The 13,846-nt window shown below is 35.3% G+C and overlaps 1 pseudogene; it reads left to right on the top strand.

Moving 5' to 3' along the window:
* Positions 1–4,866: 4,866 nt before the first annotated feature.
* LOC134368155 (F-box/WD repeat-containing protein 2-like) overlaps positions 4,867–13,846 on the top strand; it is a 121,451-nt pseudogene continuing 112,471 nt past the window's right edge.

Raw genomic sequence — 13,846 nt, 5'->3', positions numbered from 1 at the left:
AGATTTGAGAATAAATAAAGAACAGAAAATAATACAAGAAATCAATAAAATCAAGAGTTGGTCTTTTAAAGACATAAGGAAAATTGAAATTCTTTAGCTAAACTAAGAAAAAAGAGTGAAGACTCAAATAGATAAAATCAGAAATTAAAGAAGAAAGATTACAACTGATGCCACAGAAATAAAAAGGATTATAAGAGATAATTATGAACAATTAACTGCCAATAAACTGGATAACCTAAAAAAAGGATTAATTCCTAGAAATATATAATCTACCAAGACTGTATCATTAAGAAATAGAAAGTCTGAACAGAACTATAACTAGAAACAGAATTTAATCAGTAATCTAAAACCTCCCAACAATGAAAAGCCAGGACCAGATAGCTTCACTGGTGGATTCCACCAAACATCTCAGGAAGAATTAATGCCAACCCTTCTCAAACTCTTCCAAAAACTTAAAGAGGAAAGAACATTTCCAAATTCATTTTATGAGCTCAGCATTACCCTGGTACCAAAGCCAGACAAACACTACAAGAAAGGAAAATTATAGGTCAACATCCCTGATGGATATAGATGCAAAAATCCTCAAAAAAATACTTAGCAACCCAAATTCACCAGCACGCCAAAAAGGTAATATACCATAACTGACTGGAATTTATCCCTGAGAAGTAAGGATGGTTCAGCATGTGAAAATCAATTAATGTGATACATCACATTAGCAGAACACTGGATAAAATCACATGATCATGTCGATAGATGCAGCAAAACATTTGACAAAATTCAGCACACTTTTCTGATAAAAACTCTCAAAAAACTAGGAATAGAAGGATATTACCTCAACATAATAAGGCCATATGTGAAAAGCCCACATGTAATGTCATACTCAGTGGTAAAAATAAATAAATAAATAAATAAAAAACTAAAATCTTTTCCTCTAAGATCAGAAACAAGGCAAAGATATCCACTCTCACCACTTCAATCAACATGGTACTAGAAGTACCAGCCAGAGCAATCAGGCAAGAAAAAGAAATGATCCAAATCAGAAAGAGAGAAGTAAAATTGTCCCTGTTTGTAGATGACATGATCTCATATATAGAATATCCTAAGGACTCCACAGAAACCTGTTAGAACTAATAAACAAATAGCAAAGTTGCAGGATACAAAATGAACAAACAAAAATGAATTGTGTTTTTATAATCTGACAATAAACTATCTAAAAAGGAAATTAGGAAAACTATCCCATTTACAATAGCATAGAAAACAATATTCAGATATAAACTTAACTAAAGAGGTGAAAGAATTATACACTGAAAACTGCAAAATATTGATGAAAGTAATTAATGAGTATATAAACAAATGGAAAAACATCCCATGCTAATGGGTTGGAAGGCTTAATATTATTAAAAGTTCATACTACCCAAAGTGATCTACAGGTTCAAGGCAATGCAATTCATATCAAAATCCCAATGGCATTTTTTACAGAAATAGAAAAACACTACTAAACTTTCTTATGGAACCACAAAAGATCCTGAATAGCCTAAACAATACTGAGAAAAAAGAAGAAAACTGGAGGCAAAACACTTCCTGATTTTAAAATATATTACAAAGCTACAGCAATTAAAACAGTATGGTACTAGCATAAACACAGACATATAAACCAATGGAACAAAATAGAGTCCAGAAATCAATCCATGCATATATGGTCAACTGAACTTTAACAATGGTACGAAGAATACACAAAGGGGAAAAGTTAGTCTCTTTAACAAATAGCTTGGGAAAACTGGATATCTACAAGTAAAGTGGTAAAATTGGATACTTACCTTACACCATACACAAAAATCAATTCAAAATGGATTGAAGACTTAAATGTAAGACCTGAAACTGTAAAACTCCTAGAAGAAAACAGGAATAAAGCTTCATGGCATTTGTCTGGCAAAGATTTTTTAGATATGACCCTATAAGCACAGGCAATGAAAGCAAAAATAAACAAGTGAGACTGCATCAAACTAAAAAAGCTTCTGTACGACAAAGGAAACAATCAATAGAGTGAAAAGGGAACTTACAGAATGGGAGAAAATATTTTCAGACCATATGTCAAATAAGGATTTCATTTCCAAAATATTTAAGGAACTAATAGAACTCAATAGCAAAAAACTAAATATCTTAATTACAAAATGAGCTAAAAACTTGAATAGACATTTCTCCAAAGAAGACATACAAATGGCCAACAGGTATATAAATAGATGCTCAACATCACTATTCATCAGGGAAATGCAAATTAAAACCACAATGAGATATCACCTCACACCTGTAGATAGCTATTATCAAAAGAAAAAGAAAAAAGAGAACTGTTAGCTAGGATGTGGAGAAATTTGAACCCTTGTACACTGTTGGTGGGAATGCACAATGGTGCAGCCACTATTGAAAACAGTGTTGTGGGTCCTAAAAAATTAAAAGTAGATCTACCACATGATCCAGAAATCACACTTCTGAGTAGTCATCAAAAAATTGAAATCAGGATTTCAAAGAAATATTAGCACCCTGATGTTCATTGCAGGACTATTCACAGTTGCCAAGATGTGGAAAAAATGTAAACGTCCATTAATGGATGAATGGATAAAATAAATGTGGTATATATATACAATGGAATATTATTCAGGCATTAAAAGAAAAATAATCTTGCAATATGCAACAACATGAATGAACCTTGAGGACACTATGATAAGTGAAATAAGCCAGTCACAGAAGGACAAATACATATTATTACATTTATATGAAGTATCTAAAATATTCTCACTTGTAGAATCAGAGTGTAGAATAGTGGTTTCCAGGGGCTTAGGGGAGGGGGAAATGGGGAGTTGCTAATAAACACGCATAAAGTTTCAATTATGCAAGGTGAATAAATTCTAGAGATCTGCTATACAACTTTTACTCTGTGGCTAATAATACTGTACTGTATTCTTAAAAATTTGTTAAGAGGGTAGATCTCATGTTAAGTGTTCTCACCAAAATGAAATAAAAACTTTTAATAAAGAATTTTTAAAATAGCATATTGTAATGATGAATAAGCTAACATCCTGATTTGACCATCACATATTGTACACAACTATTGATAGTAAACTTGTACCCCACAAATATGTATAATCATTTATGCTTCAATAAAAAAGAAAATAGATAAAATTTCACTTAGTTATGCACAGTAATTGGAGAAAAATTAGTAAAATTTTGAAAATTAAACAGAAAAAAATAAAGCAAAACAAGCAGATAACATTGTAAAAGACTTTATTTTAAGAAAATAAAGATATAAAATATTAAGACATTACAACATGTCTGTTATATCAATAAATGTAAATTGGCTAAACTTACCAATTAAAAGATAAATAATTCCTGATTATACCTGGAAAATAAACCCATCAATTTTTCATATGAGAAATACACATCAAACAAAGTGATTAAGACAGATTAAAAATAAAAGGATGGAAAAATGGATTCTGGGAAAAAAGCAAAAAAGAAAGCATGAATTATGAAGATGGCACTCAGTTTTAGCTAAGATGTAAGAAAGGAATCTTGAGGATTACAAGGAAAGTGCTTTATGGATTAGTAATGATTACAAGTATAACCATATATTTGAGGCATTTAGGCAAAAAGAGAATTTTAGTATTATCTGGAAGACATAGCTATGCCAAGAGGTGAGTAACTTCCAAGAGAGAACCCCTTCCTTCTTTCCTTCCTTCCTTCTTTCCTCCCTCCCTTCCTTCCTTCCTCCCTTCCTTTCTCAAGTATTTATTGAGTTCCAAGTGTCAGGCACTCTTTTAGCCACTTGAAAATCAGCAGTCAATAAACAGATGCAAATCATGGCTTTCATTAATCTGCATTTCATAGGGAAACACTTCCAATAAATATGTAAACAGACAGAATATATTCCAAGAATAGATATAAGTGCCAAGGAGGAACATATAGCAAGCAAGTGGGACGAGAGAATGTGGAGGATATTGTAATTTTAGATAGGGTGGCCAGGGAAGGTCTCATCAAGAAGGTAACATTTGAGCAAAGACCCAAAGGAGGTGAAAAACATAAAACCAGCTATCTAGATGTCTGAAGGAAGACTGTTGACAGATAGACGAACAGTGGATGCAAAGTCTCTGAGATGGGAGTACATCCAGCAAATGTGAAGAGCTGTGAGAAGGCTAGTGTGGCTGAAATTGAGGGAATGAGGGCAGGTAGAGAAGGAGATGAAGTCAGAGAAGTAATGGGAGTGGGGTGGGGCAACAGATCCTGCAGGGCCTTGTAGGTTATTATAAGGACAGTGGTGCTTACTTTGAATGAGATAGCAAGCCATTAGAGGGCTCTAACAGGAGAAGTGACATAATCTCCTGTTTAGAGGTAGGTGGGAGAGGCAGGGGAAAAGAATCAAATTGGTAAAGAGAAAGCATGATATAGTTCCAATTCTATGATGCATTTAAAGTTGGAGTTTATTTTTCTTTACACCTTGTAAAGCTATTGTGATGTCCTTACAACATACAAAACACAACATTTATGAAAAGCTCATTCTATGATGAGTTAAGTTTAAAACTGCTGAAAATTAACTGTAACATTTTAGAAAAATAATCAAACTTCAGCGTGCATCAGAATTACCTGGAGGACTGCTTAAAACAAAGATTGCTGGGTGTCAACCAAAGAGTTTGAGTTAGTCCATGTTGAGCTAGGACTGTGGTCTGGAGCTTACAGACCCCTCAAGCCCATTGTCAAGACTGGGTCGCAAACCCTTCACATGCCAGGCTGGGTCACCAGACCCCTCACATGCAGGTCTACGAGCTAGGTAACCGGCAAACAGGTCCTTGGAAACTGTAGGTTGGAGAGCATGGTTGCATGGGGCGGCTGCCTGAGGCAGTCAACGCCAGCCAAGTCCTGGGGCTGCACATGTGCACTAATTCCACCCACCCACCCACACAATATGCTTACAACGAATGCGCTGTACCACCCCCAACCGGACCTAAGGTAAGGAGGCCTGATTAAATTATTCTATTTTCCCAACAGTCCATCTGAGGTAGGACCTGCGAATTTGCATTTCTCATGACTTCTCAGGTGATGCTGATGCTTTTGGTCCAAGGCCTGAACTTTGGGATCCACTGGTCTAGAACATATAATGCATCTAAATATTGCAAAGATAGTCTGAGAATTATGGGCATTTTTACTAATCTTGCTGAGGAAATGACTTTGTGTTTTGGCCTCCAGGATTTAGAACCTCCAAACTCTTACTCCCTCATGATTGACATGGGGCCCTTTCTATGTTTATTCATCTACCACACATTAATTTAAAAATAGAAAAGTATATTTATTATGAATACCTACTATATTTTAAAAAGTAAAGTCTAAGAGTAGTAATATTAAATTTTTTGAAGAGGTCAAAAAGTTTTTGTTATTAAATCGAATGCACCTGTACTAAAAAATGCTTCAATCAGCCAATTCCAATTTTTTTTTTTTTTGGTGGGGTTTTCTTTTTTGGTTTTTTGTAATTTTATTTTAATTTTTTTTTTTCATTGTACATGTTTATAAGGGAGTTTGTTGTTTCAATACATGCATATATTGTATAATGATCTAATCAGAACAGTTAGCATATCTGTCTCCTAAACATTTACCACTTCTTTGTAGTTAGAATATTCGAGATCCTCTTTTCTGGCTATCTTGAAATATGCAATACAATATTATTAGCTATTGTCACCCTAGAGCACCAGAACTTGTTCTTCCTACCTAACTGTAACTTTGTAACTTTGTACAAGTCTCTACCAACCTTTCCCCAGCCCCAACTCCCCCCTCCCTTTCCTTGCCTCTGGTAACCACTGTTCTGCTTTCTATTTCTCTCTTTTTTCCTTCTCTTCTTGATTTATTTTTCTTCACTGACCCATGATAATTGTTACTGTTTTTAAACCTTAGTATTTCATTGTTATTCTGACTCTAGAAATTAATTATTTATAGGATTCCATTTTATTGTCATTACACTGCCAGTTCTGAAGATGAGACCTACAGTAAGGGCTTACACGAAATGTTATCCTTGAAAGTGATTTTTTTGTTGTTTGTTTGCTTTTACTAGTTATCATCTTTTTTAGACTGAAAAGTGTAAGAAACCAAATAAATTTTTCCAAGGGGCTTTTTCTGTGATTGTAGTGTGCCTGGAAATAGTTGACTGTTACTGTAATGCTAATTATATTGAATGGAATTGATGTGTTAAAGGGCTCACAGTCTAAGAAATCTTCCATAAATATTCTTTGCTATCAGGAAGGTGAATGGGAAGAGCATTTGGCATTGCTGAACTTTTAAGGGTTCATTATTGTCAAGGGACACGTGCTCAGTTTTGTAGCTTTACAGATTTTCAGTCAACCTGTAAGGTTTCACACGTTAATTTGGTATTTAGAAATCTATGGGCAAGTGAGAAGCAGGGACAAAAACAGCAAAATAAATGAGAAAAGAGGGGGCTTTTTTAAAAGATAGTCATAAAAGGTTTGTGAGTTTATCAATTTCTTCCAGCAAGAAATGATGGCAATTGACCTGTTATGCCCTGAAACTCAAAGGTAAGTGTAAGTAGTTACATTACATTTGTTTTCCAAATCCCAAAGAAAACATAAGAAAAAATAGGTCATTTAGACTCAGAATATGTGATCCATTAAATCTGTCAGTCTGGTGAAAGATGATTTCAGGATGTAGGTGCCTTGTGACTGACTCGGTGTTTGATGTAGAAGAGGGGACAGATCAATTGGGTTTATGTTATTCTAAACTGCTTTATTTTAAAATTGTGCTTTGGGGAAGTTTTTGTCTTTTATATTTTGTTTAAGTCTGAAGAGCATTCGTGAAGAACTTTAATAGTTGATGACATGCTTATATTTTTATTCTTGGTCTCTTTATATACACCTTTACCTTTGCACTTCTGAAAGTGAGACAGAGTAAGGCTAGGCCTGTGAACCAAACTGACTCCATTTTTCCTGCAGAGGACACTTTGTTACTTTTCTAGTCCTCAGTCATAAGACCCCCCCCGGGGCACATGATTACCCCATGGCCCACCCTGATAAAATAAACTGAGATAAGAGGGGATCAGATAGTCACTGATTTGTAAAACCCTTCCCCAAGGCTTGTTTACTGTAATTATAAAAATTAAGTTACAGATTAACCTTAAAACCCCTTTAGGAATTCCTGCCTGTGCACAAAGCTTCAAGGTGACTGCTACAATGACCCTCCTGGGATGATGATAATGAATACCACCACCATCTTGGACCTACTGAGCAGGTGCAAGAACAAAAGCCTTTACTGAGCATGCGCTGCATGATGCAACCGGGAAGAACAGAATAAGCCACCTCCAGTGATGCTGGCCTGTACCCCTTTGACTCCTTTCCCTATAAAAGACCTTGAACAGCTCCCCTCGGGGGGCTAGCTTTCCTGTGGCTACCCCCTTATGCATAAGTCTATCTCCTACTTTAATAAACCATCGCTTGCTTTACTGCTGGGTGCATTGTTCATTTCTATAACTTTGGGACTCAAGAGCCTAATTTGGTAACAAAAGTATATTGATTATTTTAAATATGTAATTTACTACAGCAAAAACAGAGACAATTTTAAACATAGGAGACTATTTTCAGCTGTCCACATTTGCTCTATTCCGTAGCTAAAGTAATTATATCATACAGACATTTTAGGTTTTACTCATTGCTGATGAGAAACATTTTGAATTTATATATTAAGGTAATTTTATTAATTATGCAGTAAAGCTAGGTATATATGCTCACTGGGAAAATTTGTGATGAATATGAGGCTTACTATTAAACTTTGAAATTTTTTTTATGTATCTGGGCAGAAGCTATGAAGACTTAATATCTTCTTTTTTCTTTGTATTTTCCCTATGTCTTACACATAGCAAGGACCAATAAAAGTTTGTTGAGTGAATAAATAAATATAAGACATTTCAAACAGTTAATGGATAAAAACTAGACCTTACCAATTTGAAAACTAAATAATTTAAGGTGAATGACATTAAATTCATCTTTTTTTTTTTTTTTTTTTTTTACTCCTGATAAAATGTCGTCAAAATGGGAAAGTTTGCCACTCTTAAATGAAAGAACATTGGTTAACAGTTAATTTTGCCTTTGTGCCACCTTTAAAGATTCAAATGTAAGAAACTTTATTTGTAGTGACACTTTATGAATAGATCACCCACAAAGACAAAGCTTCTGATAGTGACATACATATATGTGAACTCATCCTCTAGAGCAGAGAAGATATATTAAAAACAATAGAATTTATCCAACATATTGTTTAATTTTATTAAACATTTATTTTCTTAAAATAACAAAAATTTCTCAAATCACAAGGAAGCTCACCATTTCTCTAATAATTTATGATGAAAAATTTTAAGTGTCACGCAAATGTTAAGAATGGTCTTGCTGCGTTCTCCTTTCCCCATTTATTTGATTCCATTTTATTGTTGTTCCTCTTCAATAGCAGAATGGGTGTCAGATAAGCAGGGATATATTCATATCATCCACTGTGACAGCTCAAAAGACTGTATCAATGATTTTCAATCTGGTCTTTTTCAATAAATAGGCACAGTTACAGACAGTAAAATTGAAATATCAACTGACTGTTTTAGGAATGGCAGGGAAGAATTTACAAGGTGCCTTTTGTAAATATGAAACACCTGGGATCTATTGCACTGTAAGGGAAATAACAATGGTTAAAATTAACATTTGAAAAAAAAGTACCCCTCTCTTCATTCAGCCATTCACAAGGGATGGGGGACCACTTGTCTGCTGACAGTGGGTCAGTAAAGAGTAACAGCCTTGTTAGACAGAGATGGAGAAGTTGTGAAACTGGTTTTTGTTTTTTTGTTTTTTGGGGGTTTTTTGCAGCAAAAATACCAGAATGGAAAAGTCCTCATCTGGAAGCCATGTAAGCAGTGATAAACACAGTGGTACTGTAGCTTTTCTTTCTTCCTTTTTCTTTCTTTCTTTTTTTGTATGAGGGGATGGTAGATGAGGCAGGAAGAGATGTAGGATTTTATAAATACTCATGCAGCACTGAACATGTGTGCCTTACAAATATAAACTTGTTTAATCCTCATAACAACCTTATGAGGGGACTACTATTAGTTTCCCATTTTACAGATGAGAAAACTGAGAAACAGAGAAATTAAGATAATTGCTGATAAAAACCTATCAGATTCCAGAGAACATGCTGTTAACCACTAAGCTACACTTATTCTCTTCACATTCTAACCTTTCTTCCTCTATTGTGCAATCCTGAATCAAGACAATGGGAATGCAAAGAGGTGGTTGGTAGGTGACCTCTGTGGTGGATAACAGGAAAGTGAGATGTAGCTAGTGAAATTATTGACTCTGTAACCTAGAGGTAAGATAGGAGACAATTAGAAGAAGACTTTTATTCAGGGAGAGAAAAGGTAACTGAGAGAATTCATACAGAGGACAGCATTAATAAGGAGAGCACTTCTGGCACAGTGCAAGTAGCAGAGGAAGGCCCTTCACCCTTACATCATTATCATCATCATTGCTAGCTTTGCAAAAGAAGGTATTCCAGCAGAGCTCTGACCCTCTTAAAAATCTTTCACAAAAGTCTCACCCAGAAACTTCTGCTCCCATTTCCCTGTTCAGAAGTATGTCACATGACCACTTCTAGATGGAAAGTGATAAGAAATAAAAGAGTTCTAGATAGGGTTTGGCTCATTAACACTAATAAAAAAAATACAATGAAAACAAAAATTTATGTGCAGAGATTTCATTGCAGCAATATTTTATAATAGCAAAAAAATTGGAAACGACTTAAATATCCAATAATAAGGGAAAAACTAAATTATGGCATGTACATACAATGGAAAACAAGCAACCTCTAAAATCATTTTAATAAAGAGATGTGTCATAGAAAATTCTTATAGCATAACATTAAGTGAAATAATGCAGCATATACTGTAGTAGAAAATGTTAGTGGTAGATCTACAACGATAGTGGAAATATGGGTGGCTTTCAATATTTTGGCTATACTAATCTATATTCCCCAAGATTTTTACAATGAATGTTATGCTTTTGCTGACTTTTTCAAAAATAAATTTTGAAAGCATTAAAAAACAACTCTTACTAGACCAAGAAAGAGAGATTTACTTGATGGATACGGTGTCCTTAACTAATGCAAAGGAAGATAGAAAAATCAGGCTTCATAAAAATAAAGAACCAGAGCAGTTCTCAATATCTCAGTTTTAGTTTTTCCAGCACCATTTCTCCAGGGTACCTCCATCTGATCTCTCAGGTCCAATTGCCTTCGTTTCTATGTGCTACCAATTAACAAGCAAATTTTCAGGAAGGAAAATCTGATAAGCCTAGCTTGGGTTACATACCCACCCTCTGGTCAGGGGAGCAGAGTTCTGTCAGTAACAGTCCCTTCAGAGTTATGTGGAGTGGGGAATAGGCTGTCTACAAAAGGAAAGCATTCTGATCAGACAAAACATGTATGAGGGTGCTTCAAAAAGTTCATGGAAAGATTCATATTATCTTTTAATTCTTTTTCCACGAACTTTTTGAAGTACCCTTGTATAATGCCTAAAGAAAAATGTTTTCTTTAAAACATTGCACCCAGTAAAGTCGTAGGTTGTGACAACAGAAAAAGAATTGACCACAATTTGGGGAACTCCAGGGATAGCTGGGGACAAAAGGGAAGAAACCAGGGTTTGGGTAATGGTCTTTTATAGGGGACACACCACTGATATAAGATTATAGTGCTCAAAGGACCATGCTGAATTCAGACTTTAAATGGATTGAAATTAGTATCCAAGGATGTTTGGACTGTTGGAAGGGTTAAGTACCTTGAGTTTATTAGGAGTGCAAAATTTAGAGTCAAAGTGTGGCTATATTATGCATCTGAATGGCACACAAAAAATTCATTTCCTAGGAAGGCAGACAGCAAAGAAGGAAAAGAAATTAGCAATATATTGCTGAGTGCCCTTTATGAACCACGCACTAAGAACTTCACATATATGATCTTATTTTCTCCTCATAACTTTGTAAAGTAAGACCTATTCATATTTTAGATTTGAAAAGCTACTTCAGAAAAGTAGCTACTTACTCAAATCATATACCAATTAGTGGTAAAGATGTGATTCAAACTCACGTTTAGGATGTTGGAACTCAGCTAAGCAAGTTGAGTTCAAGTCAAAGTTCTAGCTCTGCTCCAGTCCAAGAACTAAGATAGTTTCTAAATCTTAGCCATTTAACCCATGTAAGCATGACAAGAGTTAGAGAGAAGGGGCTCAAAGTTTCATCCAAGCCATAAAAGACACCAAAATAGGGTAGAAAGAGCCTACTCACACGTAGAAGAAAGAAGTCTTTTCTACCTCCCTGTCATGATCCAGATTGATTCAGTTTGGAAGGGGCAGAAATTATTGGCACCAGGACTCTGTGACTACAGATGAGCAGAAATCAACTGAAATCCAAAATATTGAGAATTCTTAATTAACTAGAGAGGAGAATTTATGGACTGGAATATCAGGAGAATGGGAGAAGTTCAAGAACAGACAGACAAAGCTCAAGGTGCACTAAGGCTATGGATCAAGCTATTATACCCTATAAATGCATAACAAATTACACCAAAATTACACAAAAACTCATCAGCTTAAAACAATAAAATGTACACAGTTTCCGTGGGTCAGGGATCTGGGAGTGACTTAACTCGGTCTTTTTGGCTCAAGGTCTCTTATGAAGTTGCAGTCAAGATGTTGCTGGATCTGCAGTCATCTAAAGGCTTGATTGGGCCTGGAGAATTCATTTCCAAGGTGATTCATTAACATCCCTAACAAGTTAGTGCTGGTTGTTGGCAGGAAACCTCAGTTTCTTACCACATCTCCATAGAGTCACTTGAGTGTCCTCATGACATGACAGCTGGCTTTCCTAAAGGTGAATAATTCGAGAGAGAGCACATGATAGAAACAGCCTCAGAAGTCACACATTTTTTATTTCCTATTGGTTACACAGGTTGGCCCTATTCAGTTAGCAAGGGAACTGCAAAGAGGTATGAATACCAGGAAGTGAGAATCCCTGGAAATCATCTTGGAGGTTGGCTATCACACAAGAGGTCTGGATCTGAGTTTAATTTTCATTTCAAAATGAGGTCAGGGTACATGTCTTCTCAGGAAAACTCTAATGTGATAATAATTGTGAAATAGTGAAAATCCCATTTTTGTGCTTAACTAAAATAAAACTACTGACTTATGATTTCCAGTCCAGTGTGTAAGGAACTTGGAAGTTGTTACACTTGTCCTCACATCAAAAAATAAAAGCTGAACAAACTGGAAATCAACAACTTTTCTTACATCTATCAGAGAATTGAGCTCACAGGGCAAACCACTGCCCCCAAAACTGGAGAGAAAGACATGAAGAGATAGAAAATTGCAATTTACCAGAGCAGATGCTTAGGAATAGAAACCTCCATGGAAATAAGTAGTGGAATAGGAAAATCTAAACTGTACTTGACTAACTACTAGAGGTGCAGTGTGGACAAGTATGAGGACTAAAAATCACAGGGGACCCAGTCTTATGAGGGCCTCCACACCTTTGTGGGTTTTACCTTGGGGAGTTCTCTCAGGTTCTCACAGTGAAGATCAAAGAAAAATCCCCTCCTACTTCTAGCACAGGAGTGGGAAAGTAGCCATTTTAAATATGCCCAGACCATTCTGTTATTCTTAAAAACTCCTGCCCTCAACAAAAACTTTTTCCAGAGCTTAACGGAAGTGGGTTTTACTAGAGCTTAATTAATCTGACAGAAGAGAAAAGGCAACTCCAGCCCACTGTAGACTTTCTATATCACCCATGGAGGGTGGGGGGAGACTGAGAAGCCCTTGTGAAAGTCACAGCCTAGGGACACAAGCTTATTAAAACTGAGACCTAATTATGGAACTGTAGAATGTCCCAACCCCTCACACCTTACCACCACATCAATAGGGCTCCTTTTTAATAACAGAGGAATATAACAAAAAAAACTTCATGTCTCAGAACTTATTTAATAAAAATTCTCTAGGGAAACCCAAAGACAGCAGGGGAAACAAAACAAAGACACCAGAGGAAATTTTAGCCACTGAAACCTATGTACTAACCCCTAACTGGATAAATACAAAACGTCACACTAGAAGCCTATTTACCTCAGTTCCTTTTACCCAGTATATCATGTCTAGCATTTAACAAAAAATTACAAGTCATGATAAAAGACATAAAACACAAGTTGAAGAGACAGAGAAAGCATCAGAATGAGACTCATCTATGACAGAAATGTTGTAATTATCAGACTTAGAATTTAAAACAACTATGTTAGTATGCTAAGGGCTCTGAGTGAACAGCATGTTAAGAACAGATAAGTAAAGTAAGCAGAGAAATGGGAAGTCAAAAACACTGCTAACAGAGTGGAATAACACCAAGAGAATGGAAATGGCCAAGGAAAGAATCTGTGAGCTTAATGATGTGTCATTGAAAATTTCCAAAACTGAAACTCAAAGAAAAAAGGAATGAAAAAGACAGAATACATTTGATATAAAAATGTAATTTTAAAAATAGTCCACTACTTTGAAATTATCAAATTAATAAATCGTAGACAGCCTTAGGTTGTTATTAAGAAGCCATCTACATCCCTTATTATATCTTCTTTATTACTTCTAGTTTCATTTCTTATGCTTTCATGATTTTTAAAATTACAATTGTCAGATTTAGCAGATGTTTTTCCTTTGTTTTGTTTTGTTTTTGTCCCCAACAACTAGTTCTTGAATTAAATTAAATTTTCAGTTCTGAAGTTTTTACTTTCTCTAAGGAATTAA

This window comes from Cynocephalus volans, chromosome X (assembly GCF_027409185.1).
Source record: "Cynocephalus volans isolate mCynVol1 chromosome X, mCynVol1.pri, whole genome shotgun sequence".
In the NCBI taxonomy this organism is placed as follows: domain Eukaryota; kingdom Metazoa; phylum Chordata; class Mammalia; order Dermoptera; family Cynocephalidae; genus Cynocephalus; species Cynocephalus volans.
This window is presented reverse-complemented; position numbering and strand designations above follow the sequence as displayed.